A 15,342-nucleotide genomic window follows, 5' to 3' on the forward strand; every position below is an offset into this window, starting at 1 on the left:
CATCTCTATGTGAAAAAGCATTTCCTAGGCAATATCTAGCCTCTGAAAACAATATGCAAGATACATCGATCAATCTGGCGAAAGTCGCCAGCATTTTGTGCATACTTGTGCCCTCAACCTGAATGTAGCGCCACCTTGTAGACGTCGGAGGTAACTGCAGCTCACAAAATGTTTCATCAGAGGGCAAGTTTAGAGGAATCCAAAAGGCAGATGTCCATGGAAAGAGCCTCCGACTGCAGCAGGAAGGTTGGATGCTTCAAATTTGCATAGTTTCCAGTCCAACGTCCTCATGTACCGAACGCTCCCAAACGCTCTAAAGCCTTACACCGGGCAAGCCCTCACCGGATAGATCTCTGGCTCCCAGGTAAAGCCAAATCCTGAGCATGCTAGCACTAGGATCACAGAGAGAGAGAGAGAGAGAGACAGAGAGCGTCGGAGAGCTGCTGTCTTGATAAAGGCCTGAAACGGCTAGTGCCTAAGAGGGTCTGGACTTTCAGTTATGACTGATTGTGAGAGGGGAAGATGAAGATTTTCTGCACCCAGCATGCCTTGCGATATAATTAGGCAAATGAGGTGAAAGCCCGACCAATCCCACTTCACTCCGCTGAATGCCTCCTCATCTGCATAAAGAGATTGCTTTCCCAAAGGAGCAGAGTGGCGCAGCGGAAGTGTGATGGGCACATAACCCAAAGGTTGATGGATCGAAACCATCCTCTGATAATTTTGCTTGATTTTCCTTCCAAGGACCAAGCTGACATTTCCACACTGCCAGAAAGGAAAAGCGCAAGCTTGTGCCAGCTATGTGAGAAAAGACTTCTCAACTATCTGTGTCTGTGTAATACAAGAGTGTTCGGGAAAGGATCAACCCTGTACTTTGAAAGTAAAGACACACAACTATAACCATAAATGACTGGTGGGAGCTTCACACAACTTTCTGGGCATGCTTTGAATTTCATTCTTCCCTTTTCTTCTGCTCTTATCTATCTCCTGGGCATTTCATGGAATGTTCTCTCTTTCTCTTCCCTGCTTTGCTTCCCATGCTGCCTATATATGTTGATTTCTACTATTAGTACTGTTGCTTTTAATTTCTTCTCTTCTGCACAACTTTGTCCTTGGTTTCAATCCCCAGTTCCTTACCCACTGCAAAAAACATCCTACTACTTCTCATGTTGGTATCTAAACCAAATGCACCATTGAAGCTGTTGCAAGATAGTCATTGATTTCGGGAAAGTAATATTTAGAACCGAGAGCACACACATCAGAGGGCGTTGGTGGAAATTCGCAGAGTTTCCTGTCCAACGACCACTCACGTCCCGAACGCTCCCAAACGCTCAAAAGCCTCACACCGGGCAAGCCCTCACCGGGTATATCTCTGGCTCCCAGGTAAAGCCAAATGCTGAGCATGCTAGTATGATGTTTTTCTGCACCCAGCATGCCTTGCGATATAGTTAGGCAAATGAGGTGAGAGCCGACCAATCCCACGCTACTCTGCTTAATGCTCCTTATCTGCATAAAAAGAACACTTTCACAACAGAGCAGAGTGGCGCAGCGGAAGCGTGCTGGGCCCATATCCCAGAGGTCGATGGATCGAAACCATCCTCAGCTAATTTTGCTTGATTTTCCTTCCAAGGACCAAGCTGTCATTTCCACGCTGCCAGCAAGGAAAAGCACAAGCTTGTGCCAGCTATGTGAGAAAAGACTTCTCAAATATCTGTGTCTGCTGAAATACAAGAGAGGGATAGTCAAAGGATCCACCCTGTACTTTAAAAGTAAAGACACACAATAATAAGCATAAATGACTGGTGGGACCTTCAAACACTTTTATGGGCAGGCTTTGAATTTCTTTCTTCCCTTTTTGTTCTGCTCTTATCTATCTCCTGGGCATTTAATTGAATGTTCTGTATTTCTCTTCCCTGTTTTGCTTCCCATGCTGCCTCTATGTATTCATATCTATTATTTGTAATGCAGCTTTCCATTCTTCTCTTCTGCACAGCTTTGTCCTTGGTTTCAATCCCAGTTCCTTACCCTCTGCAAAAAACTTTCTATTGCTTTTCATGTTGGTATCTAAACCAAATGCACCATTGAAGCTGGTGCAAGATAGTCGTTGAACTCAGGATCCTAATGTTTAGAACCGAGAGCGCACAGATCAGAGGGCGTTGGTGGTATAGTGGTGAGCATAGCTGCCTTCCAAGCAGTTGATCTGGGTTCGGTTTCCGGCCAACGCAGTACAAATACTTATATATTCTGTAAGCAGGATATATTTTAATGCAACATGTAACAAAATGGAAATATAATGAACAGATTAATCAGCCGTTATATAAAAAATAAACAAATATGTAGGCAAGCATCTCAATCGCCCCTTCAGCTATATTCATTGTCCTAATATATGATAAGTTTCATAAAGCAGAGTCACCACTCACATGTAGTAATCTAGAGGAGAGACTTCGAAGTGCGGTCGACCATGTGGCGCCAGCACGCAGGGTTAGTCTAGTAAATAGAGGCCGGAGGTCCCCTTGGTACAACGACTCTTTAAGGGAAAAAAAGAGAGCTTTACGCAAGATGGAGAGAGCTTGGCGTAGAGCCTACGATACTAAGGCGAGAAGTCTTTATATGCTAGAATTAGCAAACTACAAGCGGGCAATAATAGCTAGGAAGTCGGTCTTCTATGAGGATAGGATCACCACAGCTATAGATCCTCAAAAGGAAACCTTCCGAGTCCTAAATGAACTCAAGAAAGTAAAAGAACAAAGGCCGGAGTTCACTTTAGAGGACTGTCAGAGATTTCAGAACTTCTTCACTAGCAAAATTAAAGATCTTACTTCGGAAATTGCCTCCACTCCCATATATGCTTGCCCCCCACTGACTACGTCGGCTAAAAAGCTGGTGGACAGACCTCTGGATTGTCTTCCTCCCATTACGAAAGAGGAACTGTCCCTGCTCATTGGGAGAGTTAAGTCTGGCTCCCAGGCCGATCCTTGTCCCCCTGATGTTTTCAAACTGGCTATGCCAGGAATAGAAGAGGAGGTTCTGACTCTTTTGAATTCATCCTTAGCATTAGGAAAGGTCCCTACTGCCTTCAAGGAAGCAAGGTTGATCCCTCTGCTAAAAAAGACTGGGGCAGACGTGAAATGCCTAAAAAACTTTAGGCCTATTTCCCAGATCCCTTTCCTGGCTAAAGTGCTGGAACAGCATGTCTTGGCCGACCTTTCTGACCACCTAGAAAGGAACGGTCTGCTGGAACCAAATCAATCGGGGTTCCGTGCAAATCATAGCACGGAACTGGTCATGCTGTCTATCATAGATGAGCTCCGGAATAGGGCAGACAAGAAGATACCCGGCGCCCTGGTGCTGTTAGACCTCTCCGCGGCGTTTGACACCGTTTGCCACAAACAACTCCTGTCGCGGATGAGGGACTTCAACATCCAGGGCACAGCCCACGCCTGGTTTGCTTCTTTTCTACAAGGGAGGACACAAAGAGTTCAGCTGGGAGAATTGCTCTCTACTGCAACACCAATCTCATGTGGAGTGCCACAGGGGTCGGCTTTGTCGCCCCTGCTATTCAATCTATATCTTCAACCATTGATTGCACTCCTGAATCAAATGGATTGCCAGGTATACAACTATGCTGACGACACCCAAATCATTATCCAAATGGATAATGCTCCTGGGGCGCCAGCAAATCTGCAAACCATCTTGAAGCATACAGCTAATTGGATGTCGCTGAACTCCCTAAAAATTAACCCGGACAAGACGGAGGTTCTTCCTATTACCATCGCTGGCAATCCATGGCACGATGGATTCTGGCCTAGGGAACTTGGACCGCCCCGGAGCCGGCAGAGGCAGTAAAAAGCCTAGGCATCCATGTGGATGACAAACTTTCTATGCGGAAACAGGTCACCACGGTGGTAGGAACTTGTGTAGGCCTGCTCCGCCAACTCAGAAAACTTGCGCCATTACTGTCCTATTCCACATTGAGACGGGCGGTTTCCGCAATGATTCTGGCAAGATTGGACTACGGCAACTCGCTCTATTTGGGTTTACCCCAAAAACTCCTGGATAAACTTCAGATGGTGATGAATGATGCCGCTAGGCTCATTCATAAGAAACCCAGGAGCACGCATGTGTCCCCACTTATGCGTGAGCTACATTGGCTCCCAGTAAGGCAGAGGGTGCTCTTCAAAGGGTTATGTATTGCACATAAATCTCTCTATGGTAAGGCACCAAGGTACATTAAGACCCGCCTGATTCCATATAAACCTGCCAGGGTGCTAAGATCGGCTGAGGCAACCCTTCTCACGCAACCACGGTTTAGATTGGCGACAGTGGGTGGTCGTGCCATCTCAAACACCCTCCCAGCAGTTTGGAATAGTCTACCGGCGGACTTGCGCAAAGAACCCAATTTGCTGTCCTTTCGGAAGAGGTTGAAGACTGTTCTTTTCCAGAAGGCCTGGGGTGGGCTATACATTTCTGGGAAGTGTCTTGTTCAGGTTCCTGCGGTGTCTACCGGACTAGCGCTTAGAGACCCCTGGGTTATAACGCGCTATACAAATCGAAAGAAATAAAATAAATAAAATAAATGTGCTGGTAAAAAATATTTACAGTGGGCAGACAATGAAAGGGCTGAGGCCCGACCACACATTATAACTCCAGCATCTCTATGTTAAAAAGCATTTCCTAGGAAATATCTAGCATCTGAAAACAATATGCAAGATCCATCGATAAATCCGGCGAAAGTCGCCACATTTTGTGCATACTTGAGCCCTCACCTGAATGTAGCGCCACCTCCTAGACGTCGGAGGTAACTGCAGCTCACAAAATGTTTCATCAGAGGGCAAGTTTAGAGGAATCCAAAAGGCAGATGTCCATGGAAAGAGCCTCCAACTGCAGCAGGAAGGTTGGATGCTTCAAATTTGCATAGTTTCCAGTCCAACGTCCTCTCATGTACCGAACGCGCTCAAACGCTCAAAAGCCTCGCCCTCACTCTCTGGCTCCCAGGTAAAGCCAAATCCTGAGCATGCTAGTGCTAGGATCACAGAGAGAGAGAGAGAGAGAGTTCAAGACCTGCTGTCTTCATAAAGGTCTGAAACGGCTAGTGCCTAAGAGTGTCTGACATTCAGTTATGACTGATTGTGAGAGGGGAAAATGACGTTTTTCTACACCCAGCATGCCTTGCGATATACTTAGGCAAATGAGGTGAGAGCCCGACCAATCCCACGCTACTCTGCTTAATGCTCCTTATCTGCATAAAAAGAACACTTTCACAACAGAGCAGAGTGGCGCAGCGGAAGCGTGCTGGGCCCATAACCCAGAGGTTGATGGTTCGAAACCATCCTCTGCTAATTTTGCTTGATTTTCCTTCCAAGGCCCAAGCTGTCATTTCCACGCTGCCAGCAAGGAAAAGCACAAGCTTGTGCCAGCTTTGTGAGAAAAGACTTCTCAAATATCTGTGTCTGCTGAAATACAAGAGAGGGATCGTTAAAGGATCCACCCTGTACTATGAAAGTAAAGACACACAATAATAAGCATAAATGACTGGTGGGACCTTCAAACACTTTTATGGGCAGGCTTTGAATTTCATTCTTCCCTTTTTGTTCTGCTCTTATCTATCTCCTGGGCATTTAATTGAATGTTCTGTATTTCTCTTCCCTGTTTTGCTTCCCATGCTGCCTCTATATATTCTTATCTATTATTTGTAATGCAGCTTTCCATTCTTCTCTTCTGCACAGCTTTGTCCTTGGTTTCAATCCCAGCTTCTTACCCTCTGCAAAAAACTTTCTATTGCTTTTCATGTTGGTATCTAAACCAAATACACCATTGAAGCTGGTGCAAGATAGTCATTGAACTCAGGATCCTAATGTTAAGAACCGTGAGCGCACAGATCAGAGGGCGTTGGTGGTATAGTGGTGAGCATAGCTGCTTCCCAAGCAGTTGACCCGGGTTCGATTCCCGGCCAACGCAGTACAAATACTTATATATTCTGCAAGCAGGATATATTTTAATGAAACATGTCACAAAATGGAAATATAATGAACAGATTAATCAGCCGTTATATAAAAAATAAACAAATATGTAGGCAAGCATCTCAATCACCCCTTCTGCTATATTCATTGTCCTAATATGTGATAAATTTCATAAAGCAGAGTCACCACTCACATGTGCTGGTAAAAAACATTTACAGTGGGCAGACAATGAAAGGGCTGAGGCCCGACCACACATTATAACTCCAGCATCTCTATGTTAAAAAGCATTTCCAAGGCAATATCTAGCCTCTGAAAACAATATGCTAGATCCATCGATAAATCTGGCGAAAGTAGCCAACATAGTGTGCATACTTGTGCCCTCACCTGAATGTAGCGCCACCTTGTAGACGTCGGAGGTAACTGCAGATCACAAAATGTTTCATCAGAGGGCAAGTTTAGAGGAATCCAAAAGGCAGATGTCCATGGAAAGAGCCTCCGACTACAGCAGGAAGGGTGGATGCTTCAAATTTGCATAGTTTCCAGTCCAACGTCCTCTCATGTACCGAACGCTCCCAAACGCTCAAAAGCCTCACACCGGGCAAGCCCTCACCGGGTAGATCTCTGGCTCCCAGGTAAAGCCAAATCCTGAGCATGCTAGCACTAGGATCACAGAGAGAGAGAGAGAGAGACAGAGAGCGTCGGAGAGCTGCTGTCTTGATAAAGGCCTGAAACGGCTAGTGCCTAAGAGGGTCTGGACTTTCAGTTATGACTGATTGTGAGAGGGGAAGATGAAGATTTTCTGCACCCAGCATGCCTTGCGATATAATTAGGCAAATGAGGTGAGAGCCCGACCAATGCCACTTCACTCCGCTGAATGCCTCCTCATCTGCATAAAGAGATCACCTTCATGAACGAGCAGAGTGGCGCAGCGGAAGCGTGCTGGGCCCATAACCCAGAGGTCGATGGATCGAAACCATCCTCTGCTAATTTTGCTTGACTTTCCTTCCAAGGACCAAGCTGTCATTTCCACACTGCCAGAAAGGAAAAGCGCAAGCTTGTGCCAGCTATGTGAGAAAAGACTTCTCAACTATCTGTGTCTGTGTAATACAAGAGTGTTCGTGAAAGGATCAACCCTGTACTTTGAAAGTAAATACACACAACTATAACCATAAATGACTGGTAGGAGCTTCACACAACTTTCTGGGCATGCTTTGAATTTCATTCTTCCCTTTTTTTTTTGCTCTTATCTATCTCCTGGGCATTTCATGGAATGTTCTCTCTTTCTCTTCCCTACTTTGCTTCCCATGCTGCCTATATATGCTGATTTCTACTATTTGTACTGTTGCTTTTCATTTCTTCTATTCTGCACAACTTTGTCCTTGGTTTCAATCCCCAGTTCCTTACCCTCTGCAAAAAACTTTCTACTACTTCTCATGTTGGTATCTAAACCAAATGCACCATTGAAGCTGTTGCAAGATAGTCATTGATTTCGGGAACGTAATATTTAGAACCGAGAGCACACACATCAGAGGGCGTTGGTGGTATAGTGGTGAGCATAGCTGCTTCCCAAGCAGTTGACCCGGGTTCGATTCCCGGCCAACGCAGTGAAAATGCTTATATATTCTGCAAGCAGGACATATTTTAATGCAACATGTCTCAAAATGGAAATTTCATGAACAGATTAATCAGCCATATATAAAAAAATAAACAAATACATAGGCAAACATCTCAATCGCACCTTCTGATACATTCATTGTCCTAATATATGATAAGTTTTATAAAGCAGAGTCACAACTCACATGTGCTGGTAATAAATATGTTGCAGTGGGCAAACAATGGAAGGGCCGAGGCCCGACCAGACATTATAACTCCAACATCTCTATGTTAAAAAGCATTTCTAGGCAAAATCTAGCCTCTGAAAAAAATATGCAAGATCCACGGATAAATCTGGCAAAAGTCCCTAACATTTTGTGCATACTTGTGCTCTTACCAGAATGTAGCGCCACCTTGTAGCTGTCAAAGGTAATTGCTGCTCACAAAATGTTTTATCAGAAGGCAAGTTGAGAGGAATCCTAGAGGCAGATGTCCATGGAAAGAGCCGCTCACTGCAGCAGGAATGTTGGATGCTTCAAATTCGGAGAGTTTCCTGTCCAACGTCCACTGACGTCCCGAACGCTCCCAAACGCTCAAACGCCTCGCCCTCACCGGGGTAGATCTCTGTCTCCCAGGTAAAGCCAAATCCTGAGCATGCTAGTGCTAGGATCACAGAGAGAGAAAGAGAGAGAGAGAGAGAGAGGGTTCAGGACCTGCTGTCTTCATAAAAGTCTGAAACGGCTAGTGCCTAAGAGTGTCTGACTTTCAGATATGACTGATTGTGAGAGGGGAAGATGAAGTTTTTCTGCACCCAGCATGCCTTGCAATATACTTAGGCAAATGAGGTGAGAGCCCGACCAATCCCACGCTACTCTGCTTAATGCTCCTTATCTGCATAAAAAGAACACTTTCACAACAGTGCAGAGTGGCGCAGCGGAAGCGGCTGGGCCCATAGCCCAGAGGTTGATGGTTCGAAACCATCCTCTGCTAATTTTGATTGATTTTCCTTCCAAGGACCAAGCTGTCATTTCCACGCTGCCAGCAAGGAAAAGCACAAGCTTGTGCCAGCTATGTGAGAAAAGACTTCTCAAATATCTGTGTCTGCTGAAATACAAGAGAGGGATCGTCAAAGGATCCACCCTGTACTATGAAAGTAAAGACACACAATAATAAGCATAAATGACTGATGGGACCTTCAAACACTTTTATGGGCAGGCTTTGAATTTCATTCTTCCCTTTTTGTTCTGCTCTTATCTATCTCCTGGGTATTTAATTGAATGTTCTGTATTTCTCTTCCCTGTTTTGCTTCCCATGCTGCCTCTATGTATTCATATCTATTATTTGTAATGCAGCTTTCCATTCTTCTCTTCTGCACAGCTTTGTCCTTGGTTTCAATCCCAGTTCCTTACCCTCTGCAAAAAACTTTCTATTGCTTTTCATGTTGGTATCTAAACCAAATTCACCATTGAAGCTGGTGCAAGATAGTCATTGAACTCAGGGTCCTAATGTTTAGAATCGAGAGCACACAGATCAGAGGGCGTTGGCGGTATAGTGGTGAGCATAGCTGCCTTCCAAGCAGTTGACACGGGTTCGATTCCCAGCCAACGCAGTACAAATGCTTATATATTCTGCAAGCAGGATATATTTTAATGCAATATGTTACAAAATGGAAATATAATGAACAGATTAATCAGCCGTTATATAAAAAATAAACAAATATGTATGCAAGCATCTCAATCGCCCCTTCTGCTATATTCATTGTCCTAATATATGATAAGTTTCATAAAGCAGAGTCACCACTCACATGTGCTGGTAAAAAATATTTACAGTGGGCAGACAATGAAAGGGCTGAGGCCCGACCACACATTATAACTCAAGCATCTCTATGTTAAAAAGCATTTCCTAGGCAATATCTAGCCTCTGAAAACAATATGCAAGATCCATTGTTAAATCTGGCGAAAGTCGCCAACATTTTGTGCATACTTGTGCCCTCACCTGAATGTAGCGCCACCTTGTAGACGTCGGAGGTAACTGCAGCTCACAAAATGTTTCATCAGAGGGCAAGTTTAGAGGAATCCAAAAGGCAGATGTCCATGGAAAGAGCCTCCGACTGCAGCAGGAAGGTTGGATGCTTCAAATTTGCATAGTTTCCAGTCCAACGTCCTCTCATGTACCGAACGCTCCCAAACGCTCAAAAGCCTTACACCGGGCAAGCCCTTACCGGGTAGATCTCTGTCTCCCAAGTAAATTCAAATCCTGAGCATGCTAGCACTAGGATCACAGAGAGAGAGAGAGAGAGACAGAGAGCGTCGGAGAGCTGCTGTCTTGATAAAGGCCTGAAACGGCTAGTGCCTGAGAGGGTCTGGACTTTCAGTTATGACTGATTGTGAGAGGAAGATGAAGATTTTCCGCACCCAGCATGCCTTGCGATATATTTAGGCAAATGAGGTGAGAGCCCGACCAATCCCACTTCACTCCGCTGAATGCCTCCTCATCTGCATAAAGAGAACACTTTCACAAAGGAGCAGAGTGGCGCAGCGAAAGCGTGCTGGGCCCATAACCCAGCGGTCGATGGATCGAAACCATCCTCTGCTAATTTTGCTTGATTTTCCTTCCAAGGACCAAGCTGTCATTTCCACACTGCCGGAAAGGAAAAGCGCAAGCTTGTGCCAGCTATGTGAGAAAACACTTCTCAACTATCTGTGTCTGTGTAATACAAGAGTGTTCGTGAAAGGATCAACCCTGTACTTTGAAAGTAAAGACACACAACTATAACCATAAATGACTGGTGGGAGCTTCACACAACTTTCTGGGCATGCTTTGAATTTCATTCTTCCCTTTTTTTTCTGCTCTTATCTATCTCCTGGGCATTTCATGGAATGTTCTCTCTTTCTCTTCCCTGCTTTGCTTCCCATGCTGCCTATATATGCTGATTTCTACTATTTGTACTGTTGCTTTTCATTTCTTCTCTTCTGCACAACTTTGTCCTTGGTTTCAATCCCCAGTTCCTTACCCTCTGCAAAAAACGTTCTACTACTTCTCATGTTGGTATCTAAACCAAATGCACCATTGAAGCTGTTCCAAGATAGTCATTGATTTCGGCATCATAATATTTAGAACCAAGAGCACACACATCAGAGGGTGTTGGTGGTATAGTGGTGAGCATAGCTGCTTCCCAAGCAGTTGACTCGGGTTCGATTCCCATCCAACGCAGTGAAAATGCTTATATATTCTGCAAGCAGGATATATTTTAATGCAACATGTCACAAAATGGAAATTTCATGAACAGATTAATCAGCCATATATAAAAAAATAAACAAATACATAGGCAAACATCTCAATCGCACATTCTGATACATTCATTGTCCTAATATATGATAAGTTTTATAAAGCAGAGTCACAACTCACATGTGCTGGTAATAAATATGTTACAGTGGGCAAACAATGGAAGGGCTGAGGCCCAACCAGACATTATAACTCCAACATCTCTATGTTAAAAAGCATTTCTAGGCAATATCTAGCCTCTGAAAAAAATATGCAAGATCCACCGATAAATCTGGCAAAAGTCCCTAACATTTTGTTGCATACTTGTGCTCTTACCAGAATGTAGCGCCACCTTGTAGCTGTCGAAGGTAATTGCTGCTCACAAAATATTTTATCAGAAGGCAAGTTGAGGGGAATCCTAGAGGCAGATGTCCATGGAAAGAGCCACTCACTGCAGCAGGAATGTTGGATTCTTCAAATTCGCAGAGTTTCCTGTCCAACGTCCACTCACGTCCCGAATGCTCCCAAACGCTAAAAAGCCTCCCCTCACCGGGTAGATCTCTGGCTCCCAGGTAAAGCCAAATCCTGAGCATGCTAGTGCTAGGATCACAGAGAGAGAGAGAGATGGTTCAAGACCTGCTGTCTTCATAAAGGTCTGAAACGGCTAGTGCCTTAGAGTGTCTGACTTTCAGTTATGACTGATTGTGAGAGGGGAAGATGACGTTTTTCTGCACCCAGCATGCCTTGCGATATACTTAGCCAAATGAGGTGAGATCCCGACCAATCCCATGCTACTCTGCTTAATGCTCCTTATCTGCATAAAAAGAACACATTCACAACAGAGCAGAGTGGCGCAGCGGAAGCATGCTGGGCCCATAACCCAGAGGTCGATGGATCGAAACCATCCTCTGCTAATTTTGCTTGATTTTCCTTCCAAGGACCAAGCTGTCATTTCCACGCTGCCAGCAAGGAAAAGCACAAGCTTGTGCCAGCTATGTGAGAAAAGACTTCTCAAATAGCTGTGTCTGCTGAAATACAAGAGAGGGATCGTCAAAGGATCCACCCTGTACTTTGAAAGTAAAGACACACAATAATAAGCATAAATGACTGGTGGGACCTTCAAACACTTTTATGGGCAGGCTTTGAATTTCATTCTTCCCTTTTTGTTCTGCTCTTATCTATCTCCTGGGCATTTAATTGAATGTTCTGTATTTCTCTTCCCTGTTTTGCTTCCCATGCTGCCTCTATGTATTCATATCTATTATTTGTAATGCAGCTTTCCATTCTTCTCTTCTGCACAGCTTTGTCCTTGGTTTCAATCCCAGCTCCTTACCCTCTGCAAAAAACTTTCTATTGCTTTTCATGTTGGTATCTAAACCAAATGCACCATTGAAGCTGGTGCAAGATAGTCATTGAACTCAGGGTCCTAATGTTCAGAACCGAGAGTGCACAGATCAGAGGGTGTTGGTGGTATAGTGGTGAGCATAGCTGCCTTCCAAGTAGTTGACCCGGGTTCGATTCCCGGCCAACGCAGTACAAATACTTACATATTCTGCAAGCAGGATATATTTTGATGCAGCATGTCACAAAATGGAAATATAATGAACAGATTAATCAGCCGTTATATAAAAAATAAACAAATATGTAGGCAAGCATCTCAATCGCCCCTTCTGCTATATTCATTGTCCTAATATATGATAAGTTTCATAAAGCAGAGTCACCACTCACATGTGCTGGTAAAAATATTTACAGTGGGCAGACAATGAAAGGGCTGAGGCCCGACCACACATTATAACTCCAGCATCTCTATGTTAAAAAGCATTTCCTAGCCAATATCTAGCCTCTGAAAACAATATGCAAGATCCATCGATAAATCTGGCGAAAGTCGCCAACATTTTGTGCATACTTGTGCCCTCACCTGAATGTAGCGCCACCTTGTAGACGTAGGAGGTAACTGCAGCTCACAAAATGTTTCATCAGAGGGCAAGTTTCGAGGAATCCAAAAGGCAGATGTCCATGGAAAGAGCCTCCGACTGCATCAGGAAGGTTGGATGCTTCAAATTTGCATAGTTTCCAGTCCAATGTCCTCTCATGTACCGAACGATCCCAAACGCTCAAAAGCCTCGCCCTCACCGGGTAGATCTCTGGCTCCCAGGTAAAGCCAAATGCTGAGCATGCTAGTGCTAGGATCACAGAGGGAGAGAGAGAGAGAGAGAGGGTTCAAGACCTGCTGTCTTCATAAAGGCCTGAAACGGCTACTGCCTAAGAGGGTCTGGACTTTCAGTTATGACTGATTGTGAGAGGGGAAGATGACGTTTTTCTGCACCCAGCATGCCTTGCGATATACTTAGGCAAATGAGGTGAGAGCCCGACCAATCCCACGCTACTCTGCTTAATGCTCCTTATCTGCATAAAAAGAACACTTTCACAACAGAGCAGAGTGGCGCAGCGGAAGCGTGCTGGGCCCATAACCCAGAGGTCGATGGATCGAAACCATCCTCTGCTAATTTTGCTTGATTTTCCTTCCAAGGACCAAGCTGTCATTTCCACGCTGCCAGCAAGGAAAAGCTCAAGCTTGTGCCAGCTATGTGAGAAAAGACTTCTCAAATATCTGTGTCTGCTGAAATACACGAGAGGGATCGTCAAAGGATCCACCCTGTACTTTGAAAGTACAGGGTACAGGCCCTCGTCACCAGCCGACTGGACTATGGCAACGCCCTCTACGCCGGTACCACCGCCAAGCTCCAGAAGAGACTCCAGCGGATCCAGAACGCCTCAGCCAGACTCATCCTCAACATCCCACGAACCAGTCACATCTCCGGACATCTGAGAGACCTTCACTGGCTCCCCGTCAACAAAAGAATCACCTTCCGCCTCCTCACCCACGCACACAAAGCCCTACATGACCAAGGCCCGAGCTACCTCAACAGCCGAGTCAACTTCTACGCTCCCAAACGCCACCTCCGATCAGCCGACCACGCCCTCGCCGCCGTCCCCCGCATCCGAAGTGCGACTACAGGAGGAAGGTCCTTCTCCTACCTGGCCGCCAAGACCTGGAACTCCCTCCCGACCGACATGCGCCTGACCCAAGACCACCTCTCCTTCAGGAAGAAGCTGAAGACCTGGCTGTTCGAGCAGTAGCGGCTCCCCCCCCCCCCCCCCCCCCAGCGCCTTGAGACCCTACGGGTATGTAGCGCGCTTTATAAGTGTCAATAATTGATTGATTGATTGATTGATTGATTGAAAGTAAAGTCAAACAATAATAGGCATAAATGACTGGTGGCACCTTCAAACACTTTTATGGGCAGGCTTTGAATTTCATTCTTCCCTTTTTGTTCTGCTCTTATCTATCTCCTGGGCATTTCATGGAATGTTCTCTCTTTCTCTTCCCTGCTTTGCTTCCCATGCTGCCTATATATGCTGATTTCTACTATTTGTACTGTTGCTTTTCATTTCTTCTCTTCTGCACAACTTTGTCCTTGGTTTCAATCCCCAGTTCCTTACCCTCTGCAAAAAACAGTCCACTACTTCTCATGTTGGTATCTAAACCAAATGCACCATTGAATCTGTTGCAAGATAGTCACCTCCACCTGGTCGCTCTCCCTGTTTGCCCGCCCTTGAACACCGAGTAAAAGGTGCCTGCAAGTTGCTGCCTCAGTGGGAGACCCTTTCTGTGCTTTGAGGAAGGAGAACCCTTGTGTGCTGCTTTTCCCCCGCTGGACTGCCTTTCTTTGCTGGGAGACCTCGCGGAACCAGCTGCGCGGGTCCCGCTTCGCCTGTGTGTCAAGGCGCTTTCCTGAGGATTTTTAACATCGGACACCGTGGGCAGGAGGAGGAAGTACAGGGCTACGAGCGCCAGGCGAGGGACAGGGACTCCATTTCCCAGGAGTCCCTGCGCTGTAATCACCTCCACCTGGTCGCTCTCCCTGTTTGCCCCGCCCTTGAGCACCGAGTGAAAGGTGCCTGCAAGTTGCTGCCTCAGTTGGAGATGCTTTCTGTGCTTTGAGGAAGGAGAACCCTTATGTGCTGCTTTTCCCCCGCTGGATTGCCTTTCTTTGCTGGGAGACCTCGCGGAACCCGCTGCGCAGGTCCCGCTTCGCCTGTGTGTCAAGGCGCTTTCCTGAGGATTTTTAACATCGGACACCGTGGGCATGAGGAGGAAGTACAGGGCTGCGAGCGCCAGGCGAGGGACAGGGACTCCATTGCCCAGGAGTCCCTGCGCTGTAATCACCTCCACCTGGTCGCTCTCCCTGTTTGCCCCGCCCTTGAGCACCGAGTGAAAGGTGCCTGCAAGTTGCTGGCGCAGTGGGAGACGCTTTCTGTGCTTTGAGGAAGGAGAACCCTTGTGTGCTGCTTTTCCCCCGCTGGACTGCCTTTCTTTGCTGGGAGACCTCGCGGAACCCGCTGCGCGGGTCCCGCTTCGCCTGTGTAACAAGGCGCTTTCCTGAGGATTTTTAACATTGGACACAGTGGGCAGGAGGAGGAAGTACAGGGCTGCGAGCGCCAGGCGAGGGACAGGGACTCC

At 46.0% G+C, this 15,342-nt stretch overlaps 3 non-coding genes across 3 annotated transcripts; all 3 read left to right on the top strand.

The window, feature by feature from the left end:
* Window positions 1–5,267: 5,267 nt before the first annotated feature.
* TRNAM-CAU (transfer RNA methionine (anticodon CAU)) lies at window positions 5,268–5,339 on the top strand. Its single transcript has one exon. It is a non-coding gene; the product is annotated as a tRNA-Met (tRNA).
* Window positions 5,340–5,886: 547 nt separating this feature from the next.
* Window positions 5,887–5,958, top strand: TRNAG-CCC (transfer RNA glycine (anticodon CCC)). Its single transcript has one exon. It is a non-coding gene; the product is annotated as a tRNA-Gly (tRNA).
* A 1,534-nt stretch (window positions 5,959–7,492) lies between these two features.
* TRNAG-CCC (transfer RNA glycine (anticodon CCC)) lies at window positions 7,493–7,564 on the top strand. Its single transcript has one exon. It is a non-coding gene; the product is annotated as a tRNA-Gly (tRNA).
* Window positions 7,565–15,342: the final 7,778 nt, after the last annotated feature.

Source organism: Lissotriton vulgaris, unplaced genomic scaffold (assembly GCF_964263255.1).
Source record: "Lissotriton vulgaris unplaced genomic scaffold, aLisVul1.2 SCAFFOLD_975, whole genome shotgun sequence".
Lineage (NCBI taxonomy): Eukaryota > Metazoa > Chordata > Amphibia > Caudata > Salamandridae > Lissotriton > Lissotriton vulgaris.